At 38.1% G+C, this 13,571-nt stretch overlaps 2 protein-coding genes across 4 annotated transcripts in view; both read left to right on the top strand.

The window, feature by feature from the left end:
- Positions 1–13,571, top strand: part of LOC140223814 (ras-related protein Rab-26-like) — a 44,877-nt gene that overhangs the window by 29,706 nt on the left and 1,600 nt on the right. The gene's annotated exons all lie outside the window — the stretch shown is intronic.
- LOC109038731 (ras-related protein Rab-37) overlaps positions 4,279–13,571 on the top strand; it is a 110,333-nt gene continuing 101,040 nt past the window's right edge. Inside the window, exon 1 of one of the 3 annotated variants that reach the window (XM_072303664.1) lies at positions 4,279–4,471. The gene's annotated coding sequence lies outside the window, so the exon portion shown is untranslated. Of the gene's footprint in view, positions 4,517–4,802; positions 4,934–13,571 lie in introns of those variants that run through there. The other 2 variants (XM_072303663.1, XM_072303665.1) reach the window with 2 other exon arrangements.

The following is a 13,571-nucleotide window of genomic DNA, read 5'->3' as shown; positions in this document are numbered from 1 at the left end:
AATGATAAGAACTGTAACTGTGGCATCACCAACTTCTCCTTATTGATGGACTGAAACAGTCGAACGCCGAGTTTCCACTTCCATTATTAGCAGAGATATCGCCCTTCCAAAAAGACGACGTATGATGTCATTCACCTCGGTGTGGAAAGGGTGGTGTCTTCCACTTTGATTTCATCCGTGCCTCCAGTGGGGCAACCAGTGTATATGTGCGTATCACTAATTAGCGTATCAAATATGGAAGAAGCAGAGATATGTAGTTGGACAACATAAAAATCAGCGACACTCTGTCCCCTTAGTGGCATAAGGGCGTAACTACACTTCGCGATGGACTCTGTCATCTGTATAACTCAATGCTCATCTTTAGGCGTATTTACACTTTTTATTCCACCAAATGATGATTTGATGACGCTTGACAGGTTTTGAATGGCAATCAATTAAATCGTTTATTCCGAGAGGGGACCAACTCTGAAGAAAAAGAAGAAGAGACAGGAAAAAAATACAGAATACTAAGAAAAAAACTGAATTCAGCTGAAAATTGTAGATGGGCAATAAAAATGTAAATGACCACTTTCAGAAGATTCGGCGCGGCAGATATGCTTAAACCGCGTGATGTCAACACTGACATCCATTCCGGGCGCCTTCAATTGGCTGTGTATACTCAAAACCTACTCGCGAGCTCGAATAGTTGACCGTCTGAGACAGCTGCGGCGTTCTGCTAGGATCCTTTGTAAATTAGTAACTCACATTTAACGCGGTTGAACCTACACTTTACGAGTTAGAGAAGAAGCCCTCTCTGGAACACTCTTAATTAAATATTTTTCTTACAAGAAACTTTATTCCCCTTGGGCGGATCCAGCAAATTGGCAACGTTGTTTTTCCCGATTTAAATCTATGGAAATGTATCAAAATTCTTGCCGGGGCCAGGTGCTCCGACAAGAATCGATCATTTAACATAGGTTTAAATCTTTAAATGGAGAAAATCCGGTGTTGCCCAATCGCTGGATCCGCCTCTATTTATTCTTCTTTCATAGAGAAGAAATCAATGTCAATAAGACGTTTATACATAAAGTCCTCAAAATTAAATGAACTGCCACTGATATTTTTTATACAAAAGAGATGGCAAAATTAATTAGAGCCTCGCTCAGCGAAAAAAGATATTAAAAACGGCAGGCAATGCTGATACCTCTCTGGGGAGAATACTCTGCTTGGAACGCAAATAAGAACGATCAAGACAAAATTAAGTTGACACTCTTTTCCAGGCTGCTTCTTGTCTTTCTCGTCCTTTTCCATGAAAACAAGGATAAAATAAAAGATCATAATTTGAAATGCAAAAAAGCCGTACTACCATTTTTACATCAACTGCATCATGTTCTCTCCCAGGTAATGCTTACTTTGAAATGCAGATTGGGTCCTTGTAACTGAACCTCATCAAACTAAAGAAGGCTTCCCACAAGGATAATAACTTAAATTGCACGTGCAAAAGGATAATCCGCGGGAAAAAATCGAAGAAAGTTTTCGTTTTGATCCCAAAACATATACTTAAATTGTAATCTTGGTTTTTTCGTGAAATTTCCTTTCAGGAACACTCTTTGAAATTGAATTTTTGACAAAATAAACATAAAAATTTGAAATTATAGTCACAGAAAAATAATTATTAATCAAACAAAAGTTAAAAATTAATTAAAATTAAATTATTTAAAAATTTAATGGAATACAAACTAGAAAATTTATATAAATTTTCAGGCCCGACCCCTTCTATTAGTTCGATCCACCGCGTGGCGCGTTGTTTCCAGCTCGATCAAATTCGACCCATCCTTTGTTTTCCTTCTGCCGACGTAAACCGAACAGATTGTATGCGGGGCAGAGTGAAGGAGGGAGGGGCACCTCGAAGGATGGCCGTCGGGACGGGGTCCCGGAAAGATGGGAAATATTTAATTAATCAAGCGATTAAGCTCCAGTTCCGAAAATAATTAAGTAGCTTCAGTGAAATTGGTTTCGCGGGGTCTGCAGAGCGCTCCGTACGTACTCCGTAACCGCAAGGAAAGTGCCTTCGTCCTTCGTCCATCCAGGAAAATTCTTCTCAGACGGAAAATGGTGATGCAATTCCATTTCCATCTATACTGTCGTGTGAGCATTTGAATGTTGCCAAACATCCTCTGATAAAATACGAATTTTCGGGGGGGGGGGGGGGGGGCTGTGAAATTTTTTCTCGAATTCCTCTTAGAATTCCCCAGATTTCCCTGGGCTTCCTGAGAGAAAAAAAGTGGGATTCAGCAATATAGTAATTCAGGTTGATGAAACTTAGAAGTTTCAGCCGTCGCATCCTACATAAAACCGGATTCCCTCAGTTGCCGGGCTAATAAAAAACGCCGTATAAGACTTCAGACGTTGCCAAATTTCCTCTTTTAAAATGCGAATTATTAGGGGAATCTTTGAATATTTTTCCTTCAATTATTTGGAGATTTTTATCGCTATCATCGGATCTAAATTATTTGAAAATTTCAAGAAAAAATATTCCACAAACTGATTGCGGTGGACGCACGGGTCGTGAGACAGTAAGTTGGAGTTTTTTCGCCATCGTGCGTTAAATAAGAGTGGAGCTGCCTCCCTGAATGATCGGAAGTTGTGAGTGCCACTACTGCAGATTTGACCGTTAAGGCCGTAGTTTAAGGGCGCTAAAGCCAGGGTTGTATTTCGCAAACAGATAATTTTTGCAGAATATTTAAAAATTATGAACCAGGAGTAATTTCACTAAAAAATAAACGGAACTAAAATCTACAGTATAATGCAAAACAATTTGGAAAATCTCGTCAAGTAAATACAAAAGATTCGTAAACGCCTTCAATTGAAGCGTGATACCTCACGCGTTCCGGAGAGTTCAAATAGTTGTATCCCTGCGCCTTAGCAAGGCGCTGGATGTTTCATATTGAAGTAGCAACCTCGCGTTGTTTTTCGGTTTTCCTGTGCCGCTACTGTAGTTTCAACCGTTAGGGCCGTACTTTAAGGGCACTAAAGCCAGGATTGTATTTCGCAAAAAGATAATTTTTGCATAATAATTAAAAATTGAGAAGCAGGGATAATTTAACTAAATAACAAAAGGAACTCAAATCTACAATAAAATGCAAAAAACTAACGTATTTTAAGGGCGCTAAAGCCAGGGTTGTATTTCGCAAATGGATAGTGTTTGCAAAATAATTAAAAATTAAGGAGCAGGAGTAAATTAACTAAATAATAAAAGGAACTCAAATCTACAATATAATGCAAAACAATTTGGAAAATCTCGTCATGTAAATACAGAAGATTCGAAAACGCCTTCAAATGAAGCGTCATACCACACGCGTTCCGGAGAGTTCAAATAGTTGTATCCCTGCGCCTTAGCAAGGCGATGGGAGTTTAATATTGAAGTAGCGTCCCTGTTTGGTTTTTCGGCTTTCCTGTGCCGCAACTGCAGTTTCGACCGTTAAGGCCGGAGTTTAAGGGCGCTAAAGCCAGGATTGTATTTCGCAGAAAGATAATTTTTGCAGAATAATTAAAAATTAAGAAGCAGGATAATTTAACTAAATAACGAAAGGATCTCAAATCGACAATTTAATGCAAAAAAATTTGGAAAATCTCGTTATGTGAATACAGAAGATTCGAAAACGCCTTCAATTGAGGCGTGATACCTCACGCGTTCCGGAGAGTTCATATAGTTGTATCCCTGCGCCTTAGCAAGGCGATTGAAGTTTAATATTGAAGTAGCGTCCTCGCGTTTTTTTTTTTTCGGTTTTTCTGTGCTGTTACTCTAGGTTCAACCGTTAAAGCCGTACTTTACGGGCGCTAAAGCCAGGATTGTATTTCGCAAAAAGATAATTTTTGCAAAATAAGTATAAATTAAGAAGCAGGAATAATTTAACTAATTAATAAAAGAAACTCAAATCCACAATATAATGCAAGCAAATTTGGTAAGTGTCGTCGAACATCGATCACGATACACGATACATCGAACCATTATCGAATATAGTCTACTGAATTTACAGGAAGTCTGCAGAGTCGGCAACGAGGATACGATGTTTTCGAAATTTGGCTATCGATACATCGATGTAAGCTGCCTCACGTAGAATCGATTATTCAAACGCATTTAAACGGCGATGAATGCTGTTGCCGACCTCCGCGGATTGCCAGCGATCCCGGCGAGGTGTGCGCGCGCGTGGGAGACGCTCTGCGCGTGGCTGCGCGCGATGCAAGTCAACGGGCGCGCGATGTGTGGCGGTGCGTGCCGCTGGCAACCAGTTGATTCCTCGCGCGGCCGCTCACCAACGTGGCATCGCTCACGCACCGGAAAATCGCGGAAAACTCGCGTTTCCGCCAATCGCATCGTCCCTCGGATTTTCGGGGTGATTCAATTTCATCGAGCTTTAAACCGGTTGTAGCACTGATCGCTGTGCGCTATAAAAATAGTCACTTAAAGACTCACGGTGGTTTACTCGTGGTACGTTGTTAAAGTGCGTGTTTTACTCTTCTGTGCGAACGGCGTGTAAGTGAAAAAATAAAATTATCACTGGGAAAAAAGTAGTTTGAATCTAGAGTCCGGACTTTTAAAAACATTGACAAGAGGAAATAAGCCTGATTCAATCGGATTTTTGCTTGAATCGAACGGAAATCCGTTAAAATCAGTCGGCCTGGATCTCCGATTCAAGGAAAAATCCGATTGAATCAAGAGTATTTTTTCTTGTCAATGTTATTAAGAGTCTGGGCTCTAGATCCAAGCGACTTTTTTCCTGTTTATATTGTGAAATTAACCTGAAAAGGGAGAATGAAGGAGTCGTGAACAGCTAGAGGTTATCTGTGTTTGGACACTTTAAATTAACGTTGAGGTTACACTGAGTTGATGCTCGGTGCGGCGTGACCAATTGGATTGGCTCGTGCGAGAACCGCTGGTTTCTATTTACCGGTTTGAATTTTTTTGTTTTTTTGATACTGGCGAAAATCGTAGAGTGAAATTGAGGAGGTATATTACTTCGTAGCGTAAATAGTTGTTACAGGAAACCGACAGTAATAGGACTTGGAGTGGTATATTCTTTTTTCGAGTGCACTTTGTTCTTACAGAGTACATTCAACTCTCCGCGTGTATATTCCTAGAGTGGTTCAGCAGCTATTTACGCTCCAGAGTAAAATATTCTCAATATTTCACTCCGATATTTTTGTAAATGTGAGCTTTTCATGGCTGGGTACAACCATGAAATTTCTGCAAAAACAGACTTGTTATGGGATCAAGCATGCATACTTCGAAATGGGTATTCAAAAGTTCAAAAGACTTTACAACAAGTTAACTCCTTTGAACTTAATAGTAGCCTAGTTTACTCAGGCATATATCCTTGGTCTCATTAGGAAACAATGATGGCGAACATAAAAAGTCACGCATCCCAATAGCAACTTTTCAAAATAATGGTGACTGTTCAATTTTTTAAAGAAAAAAGGTTACACGACAAGAGAATTAGTGATTTTGCCCACGTCCGAGAAAATTCATTATCTCATTAAGGAGGGAAAAAGCTCATTTGAGCACAATTTCTCCTATATTGAAATTCGGTTCGCCGCAACACTAGAACAGTTACGAACAATCTGGAAGGTGACTGCAACTTTTGTTAAAAACGGTAAAACGTCATTGGTTGAAATGTTTAGACAGGATACGGGAAGATCGGTGAAATGTTGCAGAAATATCGTTTATGGGTTTTCAGATAAAAAAAAAAACACTAGAAATTCGCAGCGACGCGATTCGAGATACATGGATTTAGAGTTTTATAATTGAAACATTTTACTTATTTACACTTATTTGTAACCAGCTAAGTTGATTTCAGTTAGATTGGGACGCGTATTAAGGTTTGGAGAGAGCTGAAAAGTTATTTTCCACTCTTGACTGGACCACTATTCGACCATGTAAACTCTATCAACAGGCTAACAGAATCACCTTGATCGACACCTTGATCACCTTGATAGTATAGCAACATTAAGTTTTGCCGATCGAAGTCATTAAATGAGGGAGTGATAAAATTAGGTCAGCTGATCGAATGTTGAATCCCTTTTATCGAAAGAAACCGCGTCAATAAGTGCCAATCTTAGCCACGGTATATAATGATCAAAATCATTCGATGACGATTCAATAGTCCAGGCGCAGGATACAACTATTCGAACTCAACGAACACTCGTGTTGCATACACGTGTAAACGAAGGCGCCCTGTGGGCCGATGATGCTTCAAAGTTAGCAGGTCAGTCGTTGAACCGTATTGAATGACGTTAATCAATAAATCCCTATTACAGAAATTATATTTGAACGGCCTATTTGAAGAATGGCGTAACCATCAAAAGTCCAGGTTCCAGAAAACATGAAAAAACTTTATTTATTCGATCACCGTCCATATTTATATTCTAAAAAAAATCTACCATCACTCTAGGTGCCATCTGTAATAAAACCACGGTCTCACGAGGAAATACGGAGAAATTGCGCAAGAAATACATTTTTTTAAGGTTTTGATACATACTTGTTCTGATAACCGCTATGGATTGCCATTTTTAGCGTCGTATGTGACGGTCAAAGAGCATGCATGTTCGATAACAGTATCCTAAAACTCAAAGTTCATGCTCTTGCTCATGGTTTTTATCATGAGACAGCACCCTTTGCTGGGAGAAGTAGCTAAGAAATTCTGTTCTTTTTCCACTGAAAGAGATCTTTTTGTTGATAGGATAAAGGATAAGGTCAAGATAATGTTAAAGGGAGACTTTAAAGTCTGTATGTATATTGTTACTCGGTAGTAAGGTGAATCTTCTTTCGGAGAGTAGCATTCCATCGAAAACTTAATTTCTAAAAATTTGGCGGTTCCATCTTTCTTCAAAAAACAAGCTTGCTGGATCGACTGCTTGTCGGTCGACCTTGACTGATAGCTCGTAGCCTCTCTGACATAAGGGAATATCTCAATTTCCACATGAGTCCTGTTTTACATATAAACCCATGCTTTCTGAGGTCTATGCGAAAATCGAGATACGCCCTTACGTCAGAGGAGCGCCGAAATAATAACACAAGATGAAGCTACGTCGATCAAGGTCTTTTGACATCAAAAATAATGAAGTTTCTAAGAAGCAAACGTTCCGAACATCTACTGCCTTTGCCAGGCTTTTCCTAGCACGAGGCACATTGCATAAGAATGCCCTACTTTTTGCATCGACGGTTTATAAAATGCTTAAAAATAGCAGATAATGCCGTTATTTTATGGGAATTAATAAAAAAAGCTGACAGTTTTTCTACGAAAGTTGTGATTTTTCGAAATCATCGATCCAACAATCGTGAAAACTCATAAAGAATACGTGGAAATAGGTAGTAAAATTATCGCAAATTCCGATATTACCGATGAATTGCCATGAAATTCCCTGAAATGGGCCGCGTTAAACAGAAAGGAACCAAGCCACATCAGTTATTGCCAAATTTAATTTAGCAATTTTATATATAAAAACGGTTGTGCTGATTTTTGTGCAAATTTCAGTGAATTTTTTGGATGGTGCGAAACAAACTCTTTAAATTTTCAAAGGAATCCGCAAAAACGTTGATTTGTAAAAAACTAATTTGCCCAGTTTTAGCAATAGCTGATATGGCTTGAAACCTTTCTGTTGAACGCGGTCTAAATGTCCCTACATCATCCAAAATTCATGGGGTGAAGTATTTTTCCTACCTTTCACCAGCCTCTTAGGCAACTTATTAAGTTTCATTAGAACTCATGCATGGTTTTCAGAGTTTTGAAAATTTGATATAAAGAGGCATTTGACAACGCTTGCCTAAATTTTCATTATTTAACTACGACACACACACAGACTGCTGGAATGACTCATCGACAGTGCGGTCGTTGTCACACATGTTCATGATTTTCGGAGGGCAATTCTCTGCGCCTCTGTTTTCTGTTATCATTCCTTTATCACAATCGGAAACGACGGGACCATGAAAGCGCCTCCACAAAGTTTCAAAAACTTCTAAACGTGGTATTTGGTGCTCCTTAACGCATCAAATGAATCAATACATCATGAATCAAATGAATTTCGGGAAGGTTTGGGTTGAACCTGTTATATATATATTGCCGCAGAAAGTCGTGATTTTCGGATGATCAGATCTCAACGCTCAAAATCAAATGCTTTTCAGAAATTTAACGAGCATATTCAAAGAAAGAAAAGGTTACTTACAAATTCTTCGTTTTCAAAACCCCCGACTGTTCCGGATTTTTCACTGACTTCTTTTTCTTCTCCCTGACTTTAAAATTTTCCAATTCTCCGATTATCCCCAGTCGTCACACATTCTCAATTTTCCTAATACGTTAACAGTTTCCCAGACCACCAGAAAGTCTTGAAACTTAAATTCTTGAGTCATACAAATCAAGAAATGTCTAATATTGTTCAAAATTTGCAAAATCGAAGTTAGCATCCTTCTGCTGAAAGTTTTACAACTAAAATATTATACACGATTATGCACAAGCTACAGTTCGTAAAACTAACTTAAGCTGTTAGTTTTGGAAGTTGTAATGATGCAGGCTCTAAACCCAAAGTTTTCCAAATAAAATAATCTAAATATTTATGAAAAAGATTTGAGGAAAAATAAAACATGACAAGGCATCATCCTAACCAACGGCTTGAGTATTGCTAAACGTTATGAGAAGCTCGTCAGAGAATTCACAAAAGAGCGAGAAGAAATTTAATAAACGGAACTTTCTATTCGAACAAAAAAGGCCTTTTGTCGATGTCGTCTGAAGCGGTGGCGTATTTTTCTGGCGAGTAAATCCTCTTATAATTGAAGAGGGATCTGCTCGTCTTATCCTATCAATTTCATATGGCTGGAAGAGTCTTCATATCAGTAATTATGGACTATTTTCACCACAGAAGAAACGTTTTTAGCGCTGACAATAATTTTAGGACTCTTAACATCCCGTTCAGATTTCCTCCTCCCAGTTATGACATTTAGTATGAAAGAATTGCTATCAAAATCTCATAACTTCGCGCCAAAAACAGTCTCGTTTACAATTCAGATACTTGGTTTGAAAAATGGACATGGTTACATTAACCAGGAAGTACAGCTAGAGATGTCGAAGATCACAGCCGACATGGGATCTTGGCTGCAGTGCTAAAAGAAAACGCCTTAAAATATTCAAGCGTTACCAAATTTTGTCCGGTGAAAAAATAATTTTCTAGGGATTTCGGGCTACATTGTGCAATTTGGAACTAAAATCTCATGGCTCAACGTGTGTATCATTCATTTTTACGGACAAGCTAGAAATTGTGGTTCCTAATTGCAAAATGAAGTCCATTTGCGAAAGTTTCTCGATACATTTTTAGAGCATGTTCTTCGCGATTTAATCTGAAGTGAAAGTAATTCTCAACCTTTTACGAAAATAAATATATATATTCTGCTGGAGGAAAGACGGCTTTTTCCTTGTATGCTCTTAGTGGCACGATCCATGCAATCGTTTCTCAGATGAAGGACCAACGTAACCGCATTTCAAGGTTGTAAAATGTCTGGTCGCAATTCTGATTTTGTTCGTAATAAGTTATTTAGCATTTTTAAATAGACGTTTCACAGATTTTTTTTCTTGTACATATGAGAGGAAAATCTATATTTTGGACGAGAATCGCACAGTCATTTTCATATGGAAAGTCGAATCATTTGAGTCAATATCAACCTTGGAATGGAGTTACGATCCTTCGCCGAGCAAATAACGATACGACTAAACTTTTTTCCTCGGTCCCCGAACGTCAAACCCGAAAACTCTCATACAAGAACGTCGGACGTTCATTTCTTTACGGACTTCAATACGTGCGGAAATCGTAAAACACAGAGGAGATCGTACGGGTTCTTGGAATTTCAGCACCAACGAACTAACGAGGGGTATAATCAAAGAGGCTGCTGCTTAGCGTTCCGGCAAGTTGTCTTTACTTCTTTGCCTTATCTGTCACAAGATTCAAATTCTCATTTCGGTCGAGCCAGAAATGGAGGGTTCCTTCTCGCATGGTATAGTCCAATTACACGAGATTCCTTTACCATTGACAATCGTTGTATCGCAGGCTCTCTTATCGAGCAACTTTATTTTTTGAAAATTGTGAATGATCATCCACGACCTTTTCAAAATTCGTTCTGATGAATGAGAATCGACGGACTTTATCTGTAGCTTTAAATGAGGAATTATTTTTTCAACGTCAGGCAAGACTGCCATACTTAGTGCCGTGTTAGTGCCATACGTTAGTGCCATACTACACTGCCGTGCTTAGGAACAACGCCGTATGAACATTCGACGGTTGCCAGATTCCCACTCGCGGCGCACTATGGTCCAAAACTCAAGAATAGGAAGAAGTAAGTCGGATAATGACTGAAAGATCACGAAAGTTTCGTAAAAGATGTTTTTTGAGTCGCTAATTTCGAATTTGATATCAAATTGTTTACATTTTAACACCCTGACCTATAAATTGTGGGCAAGTTTATGGCACGCTGCGGCGGCGCGGCCGGCGTGCTGCCAGCCCGAAACGCGCACCGACGCCTACAAACCTAGGGGGATACTTCAAGCATTGCGCAATGCGTGAAGTATCCCCTTAGGTTTGTAGGCGTCAGTGCGCGTCTCGCGCTGGCAGCACGCCGCGGCTCTCCCGGCGGGTGGGTTGTGACCGATTTCTTGCGGGGAGAGCTCCCTAGCGGAAAAACTCGTGTATTGTGTAATTTTTTTTTTAAATTTTCGACTTTTCCAGGGGAACCGATTTTGAAAATTTGGTCGTTACTGCTCTCTTCCTGTAACGCGGCGGCGTTGGCTGTTCGTTTCTTTACGGACTCCAATATTACCGTGCTGAGGAAAAACGCCGTATGAACATGCGAGAGTTGCCAAATTTCCTTCGTCCTATTGTTTGAGGAAAGCTACAAATATTTTTCTTTGAAATTTTCAGGAACTTCAGGTGAAATCGCGAACAAAATTATCTGAAAAATTGGAATAAACATATTTACAAATTTCCCTGAGAAGTCGTGATTTACCGCTGGAAATTTGGCAACGCCTGGTGGTTCATACGGCGTTCCTTCTCAGGACGGCAGACTACGTAAGGAAGTCGTAAAATACAGAGAGGAACACGCGTGTCCCTGGAATTGCACCGACTAAAAACTAACGAGGGCTAATCAAAGAGCTCCTTAGCGCTCCGGCGAATTATGTTCGGTCCTGTGCAGAGACGCAAAATTCGAATTCTCATTTCGGCTGAGCCGTCGGTCGCTCCCGGCGAGACCCACGACGACCTCATTATTTTGATATGCTCGCTCGAGTGCTGATCAGAATTCCACCCACACACACGAAGTAGAAAAACTCTTAACCTCAGGGGTTTTTTCTTGTTTCCGTGGAACCACTGTTTGTAAAGAGCGGATGGCGGGAGATCCGAATGAAAGAGGTGAGCGGCGGAGGGAGGGGGGTAGGAGTCTCTCATCAACAAACACAATTTAAAAACCGACAACCAACCGGGAAAAAGAGCCCTAAAAATTAAAAGGCGTGCTTTCCATGCTAAATTAACACGAAGATGAAACCTTTGGTCCATATGTTGCCGTGCTACGCTACCGTGCAAATGAAGAACGCCGTATAAACCTTTAGGCGTTGCCAAATTTCTTTTTGTAAATCACGATTTGTAAAAAATTTTCCTCCAATTTTTCGGATAGTTTTGTTCGCAAATTTTACGTAAAGTTACTAAAAATTTAAGGAAAAATATTCATAGCTTTCCTCAAATATTAACATTTTAACGAAGGAAATTTGGCAACTCTTGAATGTTCATACGGCGTTTTTCCTTAGCATGACAGTATGGAAGAACGCCGTATGGTCTTCAGGCGTTGCCATATTTTCTCTGATAAAAAACACACATTTTCTGGAAAACTTGTGAGTATTTTTCCTTTAATTCTTCGGACTCACATGACTGGAAAATATTAAATTGTTCGAGTAAATTTTGCAAATTTAGAATAGAGTTACGTCCGAACGTCCCTAGTAGCATGATTCACTTTCCCCTTCCTAACAAACGTATAAGGAATTAATACCGGTTATATAAGCACCATTTTAACTAAAGTTTATGTATCGTGTATATAAGTTTTATATAAAATGCCCATGAAAATAATTATTCATATTTTCAGAAGATAACGTTTATATAAAATTCATATAATTGAGGAAGGGTTTTTATAAATTTTCTTTATACGCATAGTATCCTTTTGCTTAATTTGCTTAATATAACTGTTATATAAATGACCTGAATGACTTTAACGTAAACCTATCTCATTTTCATGAATGATGATGATGATCTCATTTCAATGAACACCCTCGACTCTCAGACTGCGTGGGATAGGTATTATTAGAGGTATTAGTGGCTCCGAGACGAGTTAAAAGGGGATATTTCGGCACACAATCCGAGGAGCCCTGTTACCTCAGTTGGTAGCGTGTCTGGCTCATAACCCTGCCCAGTTAGACAGCAATATTTTAAAAATATTTTAAAAATATTGAAATTTAATATATTTTTAAAATGTTTTTCATGTATTTTTAAAATATTTTCAAAAATACTTTTGAAATACAATCAATGAATATTTTTAAAACATTTTAAAAATATATTAAAAATATAAAAAATTAAAATTTTTAAAATAATATTTTATAATATTTTTAAAGTATATCATAATTATTTTTGTTAATATTTTAAACATATTATTAAATATTATTTTAAAAATTTTAATTTTTTTTAAAATGTTTAAATTAATATTATAAAAATTTAAAAGAAAAAAGGAAATGAAAATAATAATAAATAAATAACATAAATACATCGACATAAATTCAAACTAGAAAAAGGCCCAAATAATTAAAACTGGAAAAAGACGCAATTATAAAGTTAAAAAAAATAGAGAGAGAGAGAGTTAAAAAAATGAGAGTTAAAAAAAAATAGAGAGAGTTAGAAAAAATGATAGTTAAAAAACATGATAGTTAAAAAAAAGAGAGAGCTAAAAAAATGACAGAGAGTTAAAAAAAATGAAAATGAAAAAATTACATCATTAAATAAAAAACAATAGATAAATAAATAATAAATAATAAAGTCTGGTAAAATATCATAAGAATCCGTCAATAAACAAACATATTACGGACTCAGAGGCCTGCGATAGTTAAGAGATTGAATTTAGGGGCCCATCCATATCAAGCCTGGCTGGTCTGGTGGTAAAGTACTGGACTTCGGATTGCAACTCCATCCCGAGGTGTGGGTTCTAATCCCGACTAGGACGCCGCGGATTTAAGGTAAGTCACAACTCTACGATGATCCACCACCTGGTAGTATCGCATATGAAAACTTGCACACTTCATAACTAGAGTGCGCTACCAGCCAGGAAGAATAATGAAAATTCATTTTATACACTGTTTGAATTTGGTTATATAACTTTTATACTAAGGGTCACATAAAAAGCGTATTGATAATGTAAACTTTTAACTAAAAAACTTTACATCCATTACATAAACAATGAATATTCTTTAGCTTGTGGTTATTTACGGTTTATACTTTTAAAAACAAATTTTTTATATAAC

The sequence above is a fragment of the Bemisia tabaci genome, chromosome 8 (assembly GCF_918797505.1).
Source record: "Bemisia tabaci chromosome 8, PGI_BMITA_v3".
Taxonomy (NCBI): domain Eukaryota; kingdom Metazoa; phylum Arthropoda; class Insecta; order Hemiptera; family Aleyrodidae; genus Bemisia; species Bemisia tabaci.
This window is presented reverse-complemented; position numbering and strand designations above follow the sequence as displayed.